This window comes from Bombus vancouverensis, unplaced genomic scaffold (assembly GCF_051014615.1).
Source record: "Bombus vancouverensis nearcticus unplaced genomic scaffold, iyBomVanc1_principal scaffold0029, whole genome shotgun sequence".
Classification (NCBI taxonomy): domain Eukaryota; kingdom Metazoa; phylum Arthropoda; class Insecta; order Hymenoptera; family Apidae; genus Bombus; species Bombus vancouverensis.
The window spans coordinates 927,657-946,759 of NW_027468920.1; the positions used below are offsets into that span (position 1 = coordinate 927,657).

Below are 19,103 nucleotides of genomic sequence, written 5' to 3' on the forward strand. Positions count from 1 at the left end.
CTCTATCCTTATAACAGTCGCGTACTTAACGTATCAGTGTAACTAGGTTTTACATAAGGTGATTGGAGTGAATTGTGATTTGTGTGTGTTAATTCAGTGTGTATTTCATTGTGATTGCTGAATTCATAATAAAGATTAATGAAAACAAAATTAATAGTTGTGTTACGACTCAGCTATTTTATCGTCTAACCCTCAAGTTTACGTGACATTTGCATTGTTCTTTTGTGATCTTTGCTTACAATCTTTGGTTCATTTACTAACTAAACATACGGTTTTCTTATTGCTATAATTTAATTTTCTACGGTGGTTAGCCACCAATATTTATCTTTATTGTCTTTGAGTGTCTCACTTAAATCTACGGTTGACAATTTATACATAAGTCTTATATTGCTATCCTTATGGTCTATGTCGCTATCGTACAGTATTTTTTATTATTACGTTTCTGCTGTAGTGATAGAATAATGCTAAGTTATTATTGTTTTGGATTAATTTCACGCTATCTAAACAGGTGAAGGATTCCGGGGGGAAATAACCTGCTTTTTGAACGTGTTTATGGTATAACGGGTTTGACTATAGATTGTGGGCGACGATGAAGTTTATGATTATTTTGTGTATCTTTGACCAGTGGTCTGACTAATTTAAGAATGAAGAATCGATATGGATTAATTTGGGCTCTTCGTATAGCTTGTGATTTGCTATATTTGCTAAATTTCAATTCTGGCAATCTATATATTCCTAAACATGCTGTGATGTATTTCTTTCAATGATTCTTAATTTTTCCGTGGCGTTGACACTTACATTGAAACAGATTTAACGACCATACGTTAGAATGGTTGGTCTAATTAGTGTTTTGTAGCAGTGAAGTTTTATTGATCTGTGCGAATCTTTCGAGTAAGGTAGTCTTATGAGCTATAAGAAGAATTTATCTGCTTTCTATAACTGTGTCTTTATGTTGTCGTTGTGATTTAACCCGAAGTTTAGATGGACTCCGAAGCATCTAACTTTGTTTGCATCGGAAAATTTTCCGTTGATATTTTCTGTTGTATGGAAGAATATTTTCGAATTTATTCTCACGTCGTACTTTGCTTTTGAAGTTTTTGAAATATATGGACTGAACGAGATTGTTTCACATTTATGGGTGTAGATTCTTAGCTTCCGTGTTGGAAAGCGTAATTTTCTACTTTCTTGACTAGGTCTTGCAGCTGGATTTTTATTTGTCACGGTTTATTGTTTCTGATGTAATTAACATATCATTTACGAATGCTATTGCTGATTTATTATTTTGATTGCCGTTCTTGTTCATGCCATACATTTATAATAGGACACTAAACATGGATATTGAACAGGATAGGCCGGTTTACCGTGTCTTACTGTAGATCTCGATGCGTTTGGTCCTTTTGCTTGATCCCTCTGAGAGGTAGAAGTATCTATCATTTTCTTTTTAATTTTTCCTTTATTAAACGTTCTTATTTGTTTCTACAAATACTTACATTTTTGTATCATTTGCTAATTACTATAGCATGGGGATTTCTGTGCTATTACCCATAATAAAAAAAAACAAAATAAAATAAGGAAGGTTTTTAACGTTTTAATTAGAATGTATGGGTGTGTGATTTGTCAATAATTGAGGATGAGTAAGGATAACTATTATCATTATTATTATCATTATTCTTATCATCATCATCATCATCATCATCATCATCATTACTATTATTATTATTATTATTATCATTATTATTATTATTATTATTATTATTATCATCATCATCATCATCATCATCGTCATCGTCATCGTCATCGTCATCGTCATCGTCATCGTCATCGTCATCGTCATCGTCATCGTCATCGTCATCGTCATCGTCATCGTCATCGTCATCGTCATCGTCATCGTCATCGTCATCGTCATCGTCATCGTCATCGTCATCGTCATCGTCATCGTCATCGTCATCGTCATCGTCATCGTCATCGTCATCGTCATCGTCATCGTCATCGTCATCGTCATCGTCATCGTCATCGTCATCGTCATCGTCATCGTCATCGTCATCGTCATCGTCATCGTCATCGTCATCGTCATCGTCATCGTCATCGTCATCGTCATCGTCATCGTCATCGTCATCGTCATCGTCATCGTCATCGTCATCGTCATCGTCATCGTCATCGTCATCGTCATCGTCATCGTCATCGTCATCATCATCATCATCATTATTATCATTATTATCATTATTATCATTATTATTATTATTATTATTATTATTTTCCGTGTCCCTTGGTTCTCCTGTTATTTCTCATTCTTCTATTACGTGTCTCAGGTCTTCTTCTTTCTTTTTACATAGCTTGCATCTTTTTTCTCCCTCTTCTTTCCAGTATTCCCTTGATTTAGTCTCGTTTCCACATCTGAATCTTGCTAATATTTTTCTGTCCTTCCACTTCATCCTCCCTTCTAAGTATTTTGCTAACTCTTCTTTGGCGATTTTTCTATAATGTTTGTCATATTTTGATTCCCTTATCCTTTCCCCCCTCTCTTCTGCTTCTCTCTTTCTCCTTTCTTCTATAATCTGGTCTAGTGTCATCTTTTCTTGCTCTTCTCTTACTTCCATCTGTGTCCCTCCATTTCTCATCCTTTCTAGTCCCTTCTTTCTCTTTCTTGCTCTTTTCCGTTATTGGCCATTTCCCCAGTTTCTCTCTCTTTCCTTTATGCACTTCTTTACTGGTTCCTTTTTTGACTCTATGGCTTTCCATTCATATCTTGCTGCTCTTCCTAATACTTTTTCTTTGATTTCTGTTAGCTTACATTCTTCTATCGATATATAATTCGGTGTTGTCATATCTAAACCTAAGCTCCATTTCACATATCTTCTTTGTATTCTATCCAGCCTTTCTTCCATGTTCCAGCCTCATACCTATGCTCCAAACAGCGCCACGTTCTCTACCAGCGTTCCAAACATCTTCATTCTCCTCTTGTTGTCCTGTTTGGAAATTTTTTCTTCCACGCTCCATGTTTTCTTCATTGCTATTCTTGCTCTCTTTTTCCTGTCTTCTATGTGTTTCTCATCACTACCGTTTTTTCAGTAGTATGTACCCTAGGTATCTTATCTCGTCCACTTCTTCTAATTCTCGTTCTCCCCATTTCCATTTTCTTTGTCTCCTCTTGTTCTTTCGTTTTTTTCGAAAACTACACTCTTGGCCTTTTTCGTGCTCAGTTCCAATTCGGTTTCCTTTAAAAATATTTCGAATCCCTTTAGCATTTCCTTTAGCTTCTCCTCTCTATCAGCCATCAGCACAATATCGTCTGCATATGTCAATGACCATACCTTTCTTTCTCCTGCCACTATGCCCCCCCCCCCGACTTGTCCTTTCCTTAATTCTTCTTCCAGCCCCGCCACGTAGATGTTAAATAGGGCTCAACGGGCATCCTTGTCTGACTCCCCTCACTGTCCAAAATTCTTTTGTGTTGTTATTCTTGATTCTTACCACATTCTTTGTTTCTGCGTATATCTCTTTATTCCTTCTGGTTAAGTTTTCGTTAATCCCCATTTTTCTCATTTTCTCCTCCAATTTCTTTCTGTTTAGCCTGTCGAACGCCGCTTTTAAGTCCGCAAAGCAGGCATGTAGTTTTTCTTTTTCTCTACTCAACTGTTTGTCTATGATATGGTTTATCACAAATACCGCGTCTTTCTTTTCTGAATCCGAATTGGCTCTCTTTCAGTTTGTTTTCAATCTCTGCCTTCAGTCGTTCGTGCAGTATCCCTGCACAGATCTTGTATGCTGTATCCATTAATGTTACTTTTCTGTAACCCTTCCCTACTCTCTTGTCCCTCTTTTTATATATCGGACATATTTGTTCCTTTTTTCCAATCTTCTGGTATCCCCACCCCATTCCATATTTTCCTTAACAGAGCCCATAACGCTTCACCCACTTCCTTCGGTGCATACTTCCATACTTCATTTTCTAACCCGCCTTCCCCCACTGCTTTCTTCTCCTTCAAGTTTCTTAGTTTGTATATCACCTCTTCCATCTCTATATATTATCTTCTCTCTCCTCCATTATTTTCTCTTCTGCTCGATGCTCCTCTTTTTTCCTGCCCTCTTTGTACTCTGTTCCTTCTAAAATTTCAATAAAATGATTTTTCCACTCTTCCTCGCTTATTTCATATAATCTTCATCTATATTCTCTCTTCTCCTTCTGTATTTATTTATGTATTTCCACGCTTCTTGTTCTGTTTTGATCTTCTTGATTTTCACCATTTCTTCTTCTTCGTATCTTTCCTTCCTTTGTTTGCACCTCTATTTGAATGCCTTTTTTCCTCCATAAGAGCTTCTCTGCTGTATTTTCCTTTCATAAACTTTGTCACCTTTCTTCTCATCTCTCTTTTACTCTCTTTTCCTCTCTCTCTGTTCCTTATCTTTACTTTCTTCTTTTGCATTGCTTCGTTTATCTTCTTGTTGATTTCTGTCCACATTTCCGCTACTGTTCTTCCGCTGCAGGTCCAGTCTTTACATTCGTCCAAGTATTTCTCCACACTTTTGTTTGTCCATTCCCTCTTCTCCTTCTCTTCTTCTTCCTTTTCCTCATTTTTTTGTAATTCCGTCCGCCCCCCCCCTATTTCTATTTCTAACGGCATGTGGCCTGACTCTGTTCTTTTTCCTATTTTCATGTAAATTATTTCTTCTGTCGCCTCCTGATTGCCAATCACATAGTCTATTACTGAGTTTCCTCTCTCGCCAATATATAGGTCCGCTCCTCTCCTTCTTTATCGCTGCCATTGATTATCTTTAGCAGTGTTCTTCCTTCCATGTTTATTGTCTTGTCTTTTGATCGTCTGTTTTTTTCTTTCCCTACGTCCTCGTTTATCGACCCTCCCTCTTCTCCCGTTCTTGCGTTCCAGTCTCCGCTGATGATCACCACTTCCTCTTCTCTTCCGTCTACTCTTTCCTCTATTTTTTTCCATGTCCCTTATGTATCTTGATTATAAACCATCATTATCCTATACGTCTTGTAATTGTATATTATTTTTCTTCCAACTATATTATCACTAATTCCTTTATATCCTATTTCTCTTAGGTTTTTATTTATACCCGTTGTTATTCTTCCCTTTGCTCTTCCTTTTTTCCTTACTGTCATTGCTGCCCTGCATTTCCAGTCGAATTCTTTGGGTAGTCTATATTTTAACTTTTCTCTTTTGTCCTTACTTATTAGCCCTGCTACATTTCAGAAGCACGTTTTCATCCCCATTGTAGTCCCCCCTCCTGTTCCTCTTTTTTCATTTTCCTTCCCCTCTCTTTCTTTCTTCCTCCAGCCTCTCTTCGTTTTCGTTCCACCTGTACCATTTGTTTTCTATTGTTAGTTTCTTGTATCCTGTCCTTACATATTCGCCTTGTTCCATTCTTTCTCTGGCTACCCTTCTTATGTGTTGCTTCCCATCCCTTTCTTTTTTTGTCAGATCATCGTCCATGTATACACCCTTTTCCCATTCGCTTTTCTCCTTCATTATCCTTATTTTTTCCTCCATTGATTTCATCGTTGCCACTATTATTGTGTTCTTGCCCCCCCCCACCCCACCTTTATCATATGTGCTTTTTCTACTTCTGCCCTTATCCTCATTTTTTCGTTTATGAACTCCTTTACTGTCTCTGCATTGCTTCCTTCGTTCCAGTCCACTCCCTTGATTACTATGTTTCTTCTTCTTTCCTCTCTCTCTCTGTCCTGTCCTGATCCTCTCCAATTCTTCTGATTCTACCCAATAATTCTTTCTTTTCCCATTCCCACTCTCCTTTCTCTCTGTCTGTTTCTCTTTCCCTTCTTTCCCTTCTTTCCCTTTCCTCTTTCATTTCTCTCTTCAGCTCCTCCACTTGCTTTTCCAATATATATATATTTTATTTCCTCGATCATTGCCTCGAATCCTCTTTCCATTTTCTCTATTTCTTCCACCACTGCCTCCATTACTTTCTCTCTGGCTGGTGTCTCTTTTTCTGTCGAACTGTATTTGTCCAGTGTATTTTTGAAGACTGCTTTACCAGTACTCCTTGGTCTTCCCCTGTTTGTCGCCATCTGACGTTTCCCTACCTTACTTTGTTTTGCCGCGCTTCTAGCCTCCTAACCTCTTCTTTTCTAGTTTTTCTTATTTGTAGCTTTCTCTCGTTCTTGTCTCCTTTTTCGCTTTTCTTTTGCCTTCTCCTTGTATGCTCACTCTTTATTTTCCCTTCTTCATGCCTCTTTATGCTTCCTTTTCCTTTTTCCCTTCACACTTCACTTTTTCCACAGAGATCTCCGTCCGTGTGTTACCCTCGGCCCGAACCGAACCGAAAGCCCAAGTAAGGATTACTATTATTGGCAAGCGAGTTTATGTAATTGTCCATTTTGTCGTGATATGCTTTAGAGAATTTTGTGTGCACTTAGTATCGATGTTAGTATAGTTGATTGGAAGGTTTCTGTTTTCTTCATATTTGATTTGGCAACCATGCCCCATTTTTGTAGTTCATAAGACCAGGCTGCGTATGTCCGATTTAGATTTTCTTGCTACGAGCTACATGGAATTTCTGATTAGATGTAAGTGTTTAGTTTTTTCTTGTATGTGTTTCTTCCAGTTCAACTTATGACCCAGATGTAACTCCAGATGTATTTAACGAAAGTTGTCTGTTGGATTTCCTGATTTAACAATTTGTTTGAGTTTGGATCTAAGATAAGGTCACTGCAGCAATGGCTTAATGCGTCAACATGTGACATTTTCACATTCAATTTTGTAAGATCACCCATTGCGCAATGCGTGGGTCGACTGTTTGTTTGCTTAACGTGAGACGCGAACTATCGTAATGGGTAACGATCTTAAAATGAATCCCATAAATATAAATATGGAACCTATTGATGGCATGAATAACGGCTAAACGTTCCAGCTCGAAGCTGCAATATTTTGACTCTACGATAGTGGTTCGTTTACTAAAATAAAATATAAGTCGAAAGAAACCGTCCGTTTGTTTTTTAATTAATACCGCGCCGAAATCACTTGCGATGGCATCACAATGCAACTCTGTTTTAAAATCGGGGAATAGATAATCAAAACCGGTTCATCAGCTAATTTACCTTTTTAAACACGTAAAGGCCGTATTTTCTTTCGCGCCAAACTGGAAATTCGCATCGTTTCTTAATAATTCATATAGGGATTTCATTAAAATAGAAAAATTTGGAATAAAATACCTAAAATAGCTTGCGGGGTTCACAAAATGCAGTACGTCTTTCGCCGTTCGTGGCAGTGGATAGTCTCGGATAGATTCAATGCCGTCTCGACTGGAACGAATACTAGATTCATTAAAATTAGTTAGCCAAGATATGTAACTTCGCGGTATAAAAAAAGAAAATCTGTCTAAATGGAATTGTAAATCGTTTTATACAGCTAAATGAAAAATTTCTTCAAACATTCAAAAAATCAAAATATGTTCTTTAAGCGTTTCTGTAGCGACTAAAATATCATCTAAATATAATACGACTTTATTCTTTTTACCGAGATTGGTAAATACAAAATTAATATATCATTGAAAAACACGCGGGGCATTAGTAAGCTCTAAAGGCAATTTCAGGTGTGCGAACTGTACAAAAGATGTATATTTAATAGATGATTTTGAAACCCTTAGGTGATGAAAACCATTCTTTATGTAGTTTCGACCAATCGCGGGGAGACGTAATCGCGAGGAGAGACGTCAACGAGAGTCGTAAATTCCCGTTACGATTATAGCAATCGACGCCACGAATTGACCGATCCCCTGATTTCCGTTGAGATAATAGGGATGATTTAGTTTGTATAACACTGTGATTCACAGAATTGTAAATTATATATTTTCAACACTTAGATTACACTGTTGAGCATAGATAAATAGATAATCACTTATCGCACGAAGATAAGATAGATGTGTACGTTAGAGCAGGGCTCTTATAATTGGATTTAGTGTATTAGTGGACGTAGCACTATAATATATTTAGTAGAGGAGATGTATGTTCGACAGTACCGAGAACCGACTAAAATAGTTTACGTGAATTATGCTACTCTAGCGTTATGCTTAGACTGCCACGTTAGGCGTTAGCGTTAAACTGACTAGTTGACTTGACTCTCCCGATGTCGTAAGAGAACGAGGTGACTTTTCCAACGGTGTAGAAGAAGTGAAGTTGAGTGACGATGCTGTGTCGGAGGAAAGCTAGTGATGGGTGTGTCTAGCGCACGGGACCATCGGATTTGTTGATGACGATTTTGGCTAAGAGAGTGAGGGAAATAGGCTTCGTTGTTAATTGGTTAAACGAAGGTTGGCGGACTAAGAAGGGTCTTAGCTGCCCTCGATAGAAAGTTGTTATTAGGAAGCATCGTACGTGGAAAAACCCAACTCTCCCTTGGCAAGCCGTGGTAGATAACAGTCTAAAAGTGATTGAGAAAAATACATTTGTTGAGTCGGAAGGACCTTAGCAAGCAAATTACTCGGATTTATGACGGGTGCTTAAGGCTATTGAGAGTACTCCGTAAGGATGAGCAGTTTTTGTGTGGTATGAGTGCCCCTTTGTTTGCTTTTTCTCTTACTTGGAATTTTCGGCAGTGTTCTCTTTCTGTTAGGTCGATTTCACTTAACTTGGGTCTGAATAGTATGGTTTCGCATTTGCTTGTGTTGATTTTTAGTTTCCACGCGTGGTAATAGTCGTTTATTTTTTCGAAAAGTTCTTGCAGTTCAGTTTTTATTGTCTTAGTTTTGCGGCCTGTTACGTAGATGATTAGGTCATTTGCGAAGGCTATGGAGCGTTTGTGGGTGGATGTATTGAAATTAAAGAGGTTTAGTAAGTCACTATTGTAAATACTGAAAAGTAGCGGGGAATTTACTGTACCTTGTTGCAGACCATTTGTTATGGAGAATTCTTTGCTTGATGTGTTTGAACCTTCGGTCATTACGAATGTTCTGCTTGTGATCATGTCCCAGACTATTTTAATTAGATGTTTAGGAAGGTTTATCTTGATCAATTTGTATATGAGATCTGGGATCCAGACTGTGTCAAAAGCTTTTTCGAGGTCTATTAAGCAGGCGGCTACTCGTTGTTTTGCGTTTAGGGCCCAGCAGATGTCTGACGTAAGTTTGTTTATTGCGTGGATTGTGGAGTGGTTGTGCCTGAAGCCAAATTGATTTTCTGCGATTATGTCATTTTTTGTGCAGAAGAAAGTTAAGGGGTTGTTTATGATTATTTCAAGTACTTTGCTTATGTTGGGGAGGAGACTTATGGGTCGTAGGTTTGCGGGCGATGAGCCGTCTTTGTCTTTTTTTGTAATAGCTATCAATTTGGCTTTTTTCCCTTTTCTGGGGAAATATGTGTTGTTTAGAGCATTGTTGAAGAGTACTGTGTAGTACCATTTTATTTTGTTCGGTAGGCGCTTGAGTAAAACGTTTGGGATGCCGTCGAAGCCGGAGGATTTTTTGTTGTTTAGTTTGGAGAAGATTGTGCTTGGTTGATTGTAATTTGTGAAGTAGTTTATTTCTGGATCTGGTTGTTTGGGGTTGTCTGCGGTGTTTTCGTTTGAAAATGTACAGACTGTTTTGTTTAGCGTTTTGTCTTGTTCCATTTCATTTTTAAGTTTGTTTCGGCGATGATAATTCTGTTTAGTTGATCTCGGCCCATGTGTTCGTTTTGTGTGTGTATTTTGGAAAAGTGGGTGCCGATGATGTCTAGTTTTTCTGTTGTTTTAGTTATTATGAAGTTACCCTCGATGTCTTTGGTGGTGTTGTGTATTGTTATACCTGCTTCTTGGATGAGGGAGGTTTCTTCTGGGGGCAATTTGAGAGGTGTTGGAGCTTTGTCCTTTTGGTCTGAAGATTTGATTTATTTGTGGGAACATGTTGGCTGAGTCGTTTTTGGAGATGTTTCTTATTTTATTTGTCCAGTAATGGTTTATAGCGTTTGCGAATTCTTGTTTCATTTGCGCTTTTATTTTGTATAGTAGGTACTTTAGGAATTCTAATTCTTCTCTTTTGTCGTAAAAGGCACCGGAAAATTGTCTTTCACGGTGATCTTATTTAATTCCCCGTAGATGACGCAGAGATGCATTTTTTATTCTTTTTCCGCACTAATACAACAAGGGATTGCGTATGGTGAATTGCTTGGTCTGATCATTTCTTTCTCGTACAAATCGTCCAAAATTGAAAAATCGGCCGATATGCCGACAGCAATGTCGCCGTTCGGCCCTCTTTACGGAGTAAGACCAGCCTCGCCGTCCGCCACGCTCGTGGGTAGACTCCCTCCCTCAGACATCTCGTGTAGAGGCGCCGAAGTTTGACAACGAGATGATGGCGTACGGTTTATCTCGCGCGACGTAACACGGTTTTTCGCTACATATAGCAAATTTCTTTTTATGATTAGTATTTTGGTTCATGCATACCTGAAATATAATTACGATGTAATTTTGTTAAATTGAAAATCGCGCTAGCCTGCCACAGATATTGGTGAATTATAATACAATTATTCAGTTTTTCTACAAACATTGTGGCCCTTTTCCTACTTAGTTCGGTAATTTTCAATTTTAAGGTGTTGAACAATTTCGTTTCGTTGTAATTTAAGATTTGTTAACGAGCACTTTTCACAAGCTGACCGCTGTTACTTGTCTTTGGATCGTTGTTTTGTGAATACGGTGAATGTAAGAATAAGAAAGAAGAGAAGCAATTGAGATACAACGAGATACCTTACAGATTTTATATCTAGACAAATAAAGTCAAAAGAAATATAATTTAACCAGTGTCTGGATCCATTTGGACTAGTCAGCAAATAACGGAAGTTGTTTAACTTAGTGTCATAAGAAGCCAAGGTATCTCTAAACGACGGATTTAGTATCAACATTCATTGTAACTTCAAAGAATTGTGTCGGACTTAGGCATGGTCTTCTGTGCAGTTGACCGAACGTTGCGCATTTCCAGAGTTTAGCTATCGTCCAATATCATTTTGATCGTGAGATTCTCGAAAATCCAATTAAATCGTTTTATAACAATGAAATAAAAAATATGAAAACTTCGTTTTTCTTATTTTGGCAATTTATGAGTAATTGCGTTATCGCTGGAGCAGACAAAGAAAACACCGGAAACTACTTGCAGTGATCAGTTCCGCGAAGTAGTGGGGATAACTCGTATCCGCTTAAAATTTGACGAGACAAATTTTCGACTCTCTGAGCGACGTTTATTTCGTCAGGACTATCAATTGTCGTTTGAACGTTGTGTTTCGATCGTTCGCGGAGAGACGCGATCGCGAGATAGCACGTCAACGAGAGTTGTAAGTTCCCGTTACGATTAAATAATCGACGCCACGAACTGATCGATTCCCTTATTTCGATTAGGATAATAAGGGTAGTTCAATGAATTCCACAGAATTAACACAAATAAATTAACGTTTATTTTAACAAATTATCAACTAGGAAGACATAAAGAGAACAACAAAAAGAAATGTAACTGCGTTTTGCTTGATAAGAAATGCGCAATATAAGAGATGTGTTGACGGTTCGGCTTCTCGAAAAGTTCTGCACGCCTTTCGATTTTTTCCGTTTTTTCTGGAAGGCGACCCCCACTACGTTCGGATCACGCCACATTCTTTTACGCGAGGTAAAATAACGGCCACGAATCGACGTTTCTGGAGGTCGCCCTGCTTAATGAACCATGCGCTTGCCACTACAATGTTTGTTTGCCGGGCAGCCGCGACGATCCGTCTGCGACATTATAGTGCCGCGATCGACAGTTAAGAATATGATCTATGGTAAGCCGCATGGCGTAACACGTTGCATTAATTTCTCTAATGTAATTTCGCGTACCTTTAACTGTAACTCAGTTCTTTCGGTACGTAACGAGAGAGCCGAAAATTTCGTCGTTTTAAAGTTTGACGATCTCGATAATTGTTAATTGTGTAATTTCGTGCTACTGATAAGGATCGATAACTTACAATTAATATGCATAAAAATAATTACAAATATTGTTAAATATGCCCGCCTTGATATTCAGTACATTTATTATTTCTTCGTAACATGTTTTTAAAGACGCTTAATAATATCTCTTCACTTATTTGTGACACTCGCCTTTCGATATTCTCCTCAGCGGTTTCGATTTGTACACATCAGTCTCTAACATCCCACAGAGAAAGAAGATTATTCTATTCTCTCCATTTATTACGCCCCAAGGCTTACTATAGGCCGTGTTCCTAACCGTCGCAAACAGATCGTCTTACATGACCGTCGAGATATACACAAAGTAGCGATAAACGCATAGTTGTCGTCAAGCAGCGAGTTCCAGAAACATCTATTCGCCTTCGGTGCGTTATTTTATCCGCATAAAGAAGCTGGTATACGTGATCATAGGCGCGAACGGTGGCGTGATCCGAGCGTAGTGGGGGTCGTATCTCAGAGAAGACAAAGGACAAAATGGAAGGGCAGTCAATGGCAAATGAGGATTCAAACGGAATGCATCGAAAGGTTCAGACGAATAAAATCAAAGTCGCTTAGTCTAACGAATACATCGAGAAATATCATAAAATCGGGTCAAATTACTGTAACAAACTAATTGTATCATCGTTAAATCATTTGTGACGTATTCATTATAACTTTAAATATCGTTAAATATACACGTTTATATTAACCGTGTTAATTCAAAGTTAAAATCATTTGAACTATCTCTGTTATTCTAAACGAAACAGGGGAACGACTAATTCGCGGGGTCGATTATCATAATCGTAGCAAAAATTTACGTCTCCCGCTCACACGTTTCCCTCGCGATCGCGTCTCTACGCGAACGGTCGTAACATTTGGTCCTTCGAGCCGGATCACGAGTATTGGACGATCAAGTGAACAGAGATACAGCAGTAAATCATACAGTGCCACATGATCACATCATCATCATCAGCATCGCAGCAAGCGTTAGCGGCGAACCTCGCGCCAACAACTAGAGGGTCAACTTCCGCAAGGAAATGTCTTGCACGTCAAATCAGACACACACAGTGACGAGCAACGTTTCAATTCGCGACAACAAGGTATGCTCGTTCATTGTATTGTCTTTACAATCCGCTATAACATTGAACACTGTTTATTTTTTATCAGCTTCATTCTAGAATATAAGGATACACAGCTATGAGATATGTCAAGTCATTCAACAAACCACTAGCTTTAATTTTGGATATTTTATTCTGGTAGAAATTTACAAAATTCCAATGAAGATATTAGAAATCCATCTTCAGGAATTTATGTCGCAAAAGTATTGATGATAAATTCTGTAGTAGGATTAAGATCCTGCATGGTTCCAAACCTGTTGCTAAAATCCATGTTGATGTAATCCTAATTTCCCCAAATTTTCATCTTTATTTTTACACTGCGATTTAAGGCAAGAAAAATGATTGAAAGTTTCTTTTGTTCTTGTTTCAAATCATTTTTCCTTCTTAAAAAGGATTTTAAGAAAGATAAAAAATATATTTTTCTCAAAGTATGATAGCGTTTGTGATAGATCATGTATGATCTTGTCCTTTCTTTGCAATGCTATATCTAATGTCCTTAAATGTTCCATATCTTTTCATTTACTTATACTCTCATCTTATTCTTCTGGTCTGAAAGTATAACTGTTACAGCTTTTAATGGTGTTTTGTTTTTATCTCTTGAATATATTCCGCTTCATTTATCACTTTTAATTTATCGTCATCCCTTCGAGTTCATCTATCTTATCTTGTAGTTTCAAGTTTTCTTCTTTTTTCTATCCATTTTATTTCCTTATCTCCTGTTATTTTTCTCTAGCTTAACATCTTGTATTAGGTGTAACTAAATATATTATTTGCCTTTCTTATCTCCTTTAATTTGTCTTTCATATTTCTCATTTCTTCTCAACGCGAGAATTGATTGTAATTTCAACAAATAAATAAAAAAAAAAAAAAAATTTCTCATTTCCCTAAACATATCTATCTTTTTCAGGATTTCAAATTTCATGCCTTTATTCCCTGTGTTCACAATTATATTTCCTTTGTTTATACTTGTTGTTATCTATTCTTTGTCTTTTGTTGCCATTTTGCTGTTTATGATGTGTTTTTCTAATTTTCCTCTTGTGTTTCTTTCCTCTGCCATTTTAGTTGTAACTGTCTACTTTCTTGAGTTTTCTTTGTTCCGTTGTAGTTTCCTATTATCTGTTTTATCTTTTTCTGTTTTTTTATTTATTTCACTATCAGAATTTCTTGTTTCTTACTGTTCGGGAAGTGATACATTTACACTGTACATGAGAGTGTGTGTGTAAGGGTCAGAGGGCGTCAAGGTCTTAGTGGAGACAAAAGACTGTTGCCAGATGTTAGAAGAATCTAGGATAGTCGGTTGGCGACAAGCGTGCGTGCAAGACGTTCTTCAGAGTGTAATATAGATGTATAGCTGTTGTGTGTGAAATATAGTCAATTATTTGTATTTCCAAATCCTCGAATTTCCTTAACACATATATGTGAGTATGAGTGTGTGTGAAGTATGTGCGTGCGCAGCGTCTCGTAGAACAAAAGAACGGAGAAAATGATTGTGAGACAAAAAGAGTGCTGAGACACGTTTAGTGTGTATCTACGAATATCTTGTAAATCACATATTAAATAAATATGAAACTATTTTAATATCATTTCTATGTGTAATGTGAGTGTTGCTATATGCTTATTTCGGCAACTAAGATCCACAATCCTCAACAATAATAAGACTATTAAACTGTTATAAAAGTAATATAGAAACACGGCTTATTTAAAAATTATTTACAATGTAATGTTTTGTCTATGATGAAGTATTTACTTCTAGAAAAACTCTACTTCTTTTTCTTCTGCATACTCGTGACCTGGATACAGCTGTTACTGTGAAAATAGAACTTAGTGAAGCAAAAAAGTTAACGAAAAGGAGAGGTCCATATTATTGTGTCCTTGAATATAAATGTTGTTTTTGGGTCACAAGGTCTAGAAACAAAAGAGCTATAAGTAGATTTTTATTGCTGTTTCTTGTAACTTACAACTAGAGTTACATACCAAGATTAATGTTTTGGTAACGCCCATTGCTGTCAATGTATCAACGTGCTCCCTATTATATTCTATTGTAATGTAACACTGCTAAATTCATCATCTGGATCAGCATATACTATACCTGTACTTAAGCTTACTTCAATATATATTTCTATTAGAAATTTATCCACGCGTTCCTCTATCAGATAACCTCAACAGTCCAGAAGCACTTTTTTGGATGACAATATTATGATATCTACGTTAAACAGAAGATTTCATTACATTATCAATCAGCCCTAATATTTTCATAACTAATAATTCCCTAAATTTTCTATTTGTATTCTTCTTTATCGTAATCTTGTAAACTATTAAAGCGTTTTTCTGTAATTCCCAGAAGAAACTGAATGTCAAGTTTCCAGTATCGTTTGAGCCCTTTTCTAATTGTAGTGGCATAAGAAAACATTTGATCCGCTATACTTTATTGTATGCAAGAGCAGCTAGTAGTTTCAATCTTCCAGATGACTGTTGCCTCGTAAAAGCAGCAACGAATATTTCTTGTACTTGGTACCATGATGGGAGTGAGCTTTGTTGATAAATCTCACGAATCTCTCCATTTGAGTGCGACAATATCATTCTTTAATACATATATTAACTTATAAATTAATATATACATTAAATTCTAAAAAAAGGCAATAATTTCTTTGGATAATATCTCTCCTGTTTTTTTAATAAATCAGTGTATAGTGTACCTCACAGATTGATAGAAGCAATAAAAAATAAAGGAAAATCCACTAAATATTAAATAAAAGGATAACAAAATTATCATTGAATTGTTTCACAGCCAAGAACACAATTTTAAGAGGAAATTTAAGTTTTTCCAGAGTTCGAAAGGAAACAATTTTTGTTTGTTCTATCTTCAGTTTTGTTTTATATTGTAATACGAAATTATACAAACGATTCTTTCAATTTTTGTTTCAGTATCATAAAAAAACTGAAAATAGGGTTGAGTTTATAATTATTCGCAGCAGTATATGTGGTAATTAATACAAGTGTTAAAAGATGTATAAAGGCGAGAAAAATATAACTAGCAGGAGAGTTTGAAAACGTGTCAACAAGTATCTATGAATCAGAGTTATTTTGTTATGAAATATATTGGCGCACGATAACTCACTTATTATTAGCTTTCCTTATGTTTTGAAATATTAATTTATGCTTAAATATAACAAAATATGCAAAAATATCTACATTACGTACGCTTTGAATATATTTCATGTGTGTTTTACATTCTTGAATACATAAAAATTTAGCTCAATCTAGTCATGCGGAATCGTTGAATTAATTTTTATGTGCAGTACAATGCAGATTCATGATTAGGGTCAGGAGCGTGTAACGAATCTTCACCTGGATTAGACATTGTTGTTATGCAATAGAGAAGATATTTACTAGTACAAATATGATTATTACAGAATTTGACAAGTAATCGTGGTAATTAGATACTCGAGGTGCTAATGACAATGAAATGCGGTAGATGATGCTTGCCTTAGCAGAAATATTTGTTGCATCGCGTATTGTGATTAGGTTTTCTCCTAGACCTTTAGCTTTTTCAATAAACTAAGAAATGTAAGAAGAAATGTTGCGTTTGAGATACCTTTTCGCTCTAATTATTATTTAGACTTGTTTAAATGTTCACAATGCAATAACAATACGTATCATTTTATTCGGGAGAGTCCACAGAATTTTTTCGTCTCAACCCTAACTCAATAGCTGCTACTATAATAACGTAAAATATTTCCAAAGTTGAAAATTTGCAATTCTCTTCAAAATTGATTTTTTCGAAAATTGTGAGTTATAAAGAAAAAACGGTTTACAAATTCGAGTGTAGCTTGCAAAAATCTACAAGAATCGCCTATCGAAGGTTGCAAAATTAGATACGTGTCGAACAGTGAACAGATTTTATTCCCATTTTTCACTTATTTTTGCATGTAAAGTAACTTCCGTCTGCCTAGTCGGTAACTAACCGAATTTACATGTTTCAAACATATTTCCAAGATCAATTTTCTTGAAAACAAAGCCTGTTATTCTTTATATTTTTCTTGTTTTTCTTCGTGTAAAATTGTTTATCGTTTGTTGACCGTATTTCACAGGACCTTATGTTTCATATATTCTAACATAACGTATTCATATAAATATTCGCAGTATAATAATCGCTATTTTCGATATTAAAATCATTGTACAAGCGGGAAGGGGGTGATTCTACGCGAAAAAAGAAGTCGAAAAATAGAATAAAAATTTTTCGTTTGAGGCTTTGTTTTCGAGAAAATCGACTTTGAATTTTCGCTCGGTACGCGTGCACTTTATCACGTCTCGTTATAACGAATCTCACTGTAGATCGTTGTCTCGATGGAAAAATTAAAAAAAAAATTAAAAAAGAAAATTTTTATTCTACATTTTCGACTCCTTTTTTCGCGTAGAATCACCACCTTTAAGCTTGTACCACCAGTTACCAACTACCTCGTATATGTCGGAGATGAAAGAACATCGGGGCCTTTCTTTTGGAATTTTTGGGAAGATCCCCAATACTTTAGTCTAAATTATTTATTATAGCTATACTTAAATAATAAAACTTAGAGGTAGTTGTTATGATTCAATCTGTAGCGGCACACGAGTCAGAGGACAATTCAAATCCTGTTGTTGTTTTGCCTCGGAGTATCAAGACCGTTAGGTTACAAGTAATGTAAGAACAAATAAACTCCGGGCAAAATAACGTCGCCGCTACATGCAACCGTCAAACGTAGACGAATTCGAATTTTCCGGTTCTTTCCCGACCAGTATAAATAAACGGACGCGATCGCGAGCGAGAGAGTATCGAACAGTATCGAAGAGCATCAACGAGTATAAACGAGTATCGAAGTGTATCTGCAGAGTTTCTCCGAGTATTTATCGAGTATTTATTCCGCGACTTGTATTTGTACCAACGATTCGCGAATTAGGCTGTAAATAATTTAGTTATTTATTTATTTATTTACTCACAATATTGTATTATCGTAAAGTAATTTGAATTAGAGGTCGGTTGAAATTAGAAAAAACCGTGTACGTCGTCTTTCTGTGGTTCGTTTACATTTAAGAGCGCTTATGTGACTAAAGTCACGTAGTTCTTACAGTGATGTGAGAAAAACAATAAACAACGAGAGGTCAGAGTATGCGAGTTGAAAAGTGAGTGGATTGCGAGAGTCAGAGTTGATCGAGACGTCGGAGAGTAGAGTTGAGAGAATTGATCGAGTTGTCAGAGTTGCTAAAGAGGGAGGGAGGGAGGGAGAGAGAGAGAGAGAGAGAGAGAGAGAGTGTGCGTGTTAGATTCGTTGTGACGAGAGTTGCCAAGTAACTGTAAAGTTATTTGAGATAGATACGAGCATCGCATTTAGTTTCAGTTAAACAAACATCGTTCTCTGTCCAATTAATACCTGTATATTCAATTCATTATTAATAAATTGTAAGTAATCAGGAAAAAATTTATATCTTAATTTCCACGATACTACAATATATTTGACGGACTGAGACAGCAATATTTCGCTCTCGTTATTTCACTCAACCATTCATCGACCAATCCTTCACAAATCCGATTATGTTTGGCCGAGATTTGTGACACTGGCTTGGCCTCGAGGTGACACAACTGGTCGCCGAACGTAGCCACGGTGACGCGATGAACGTTCTTGCCTAACAGAGAACAATATTGTGGGACACATGTTGTATTAACAATCAAACCCCGGGCAGGAGCAATGTCGGCTCTACGCGGGTCTGCCTAGCAACGGCGGCTGGAATTTTGTTGATATCCCCGGCCAATATGCAACGAACAAACGCGATCGTAAGGAGAGGAAAATTTCCATCAGTCTTTTATTCTTGCGATCACCTTGGAGAGTTGGCACATCGTCTTTACGTGCAGTATTATACCAAGCGTCACAGCAAACGTTACTTTGTGCTTCAAAATATATTCTACGTTTAACAAAGAGTTACCCGGTTGACCGTGGATTCGTTATTGAACCTAAGAACATTGTCTTTAATATCTCGAGTGTCTAATCACCACGGTTATTTATCAAACTTTGTAAAAATCAATATTTATACC

The 19,103-nt window shown here is 36.7% G+C and overlaps 1 long non-coding RNA gene across 1 annotated transcript; it reads right to left on the bottom strand.

The window, feature by feature from the left end:
• Window positions 1-13,150: 13,150 nt before the first annotated feature.
• LOC143304279 (uncharacterized) lies at window positions 13,151-18,895 on the bottom strand. The gene is made up of 2 exons (XR_013061013.1): window positions 15,011-18,895; window positions 13,151-14,941 (listed from the first exon to the last, which is right to left on the bottom strand). It is a non-coding gene; the product is annotated as an uncharacterized LOC143304279 (long non-coding RNA).
• Between the last annotated feature and the right edge of the window lie 208 nt (window positions 18,896-19,103).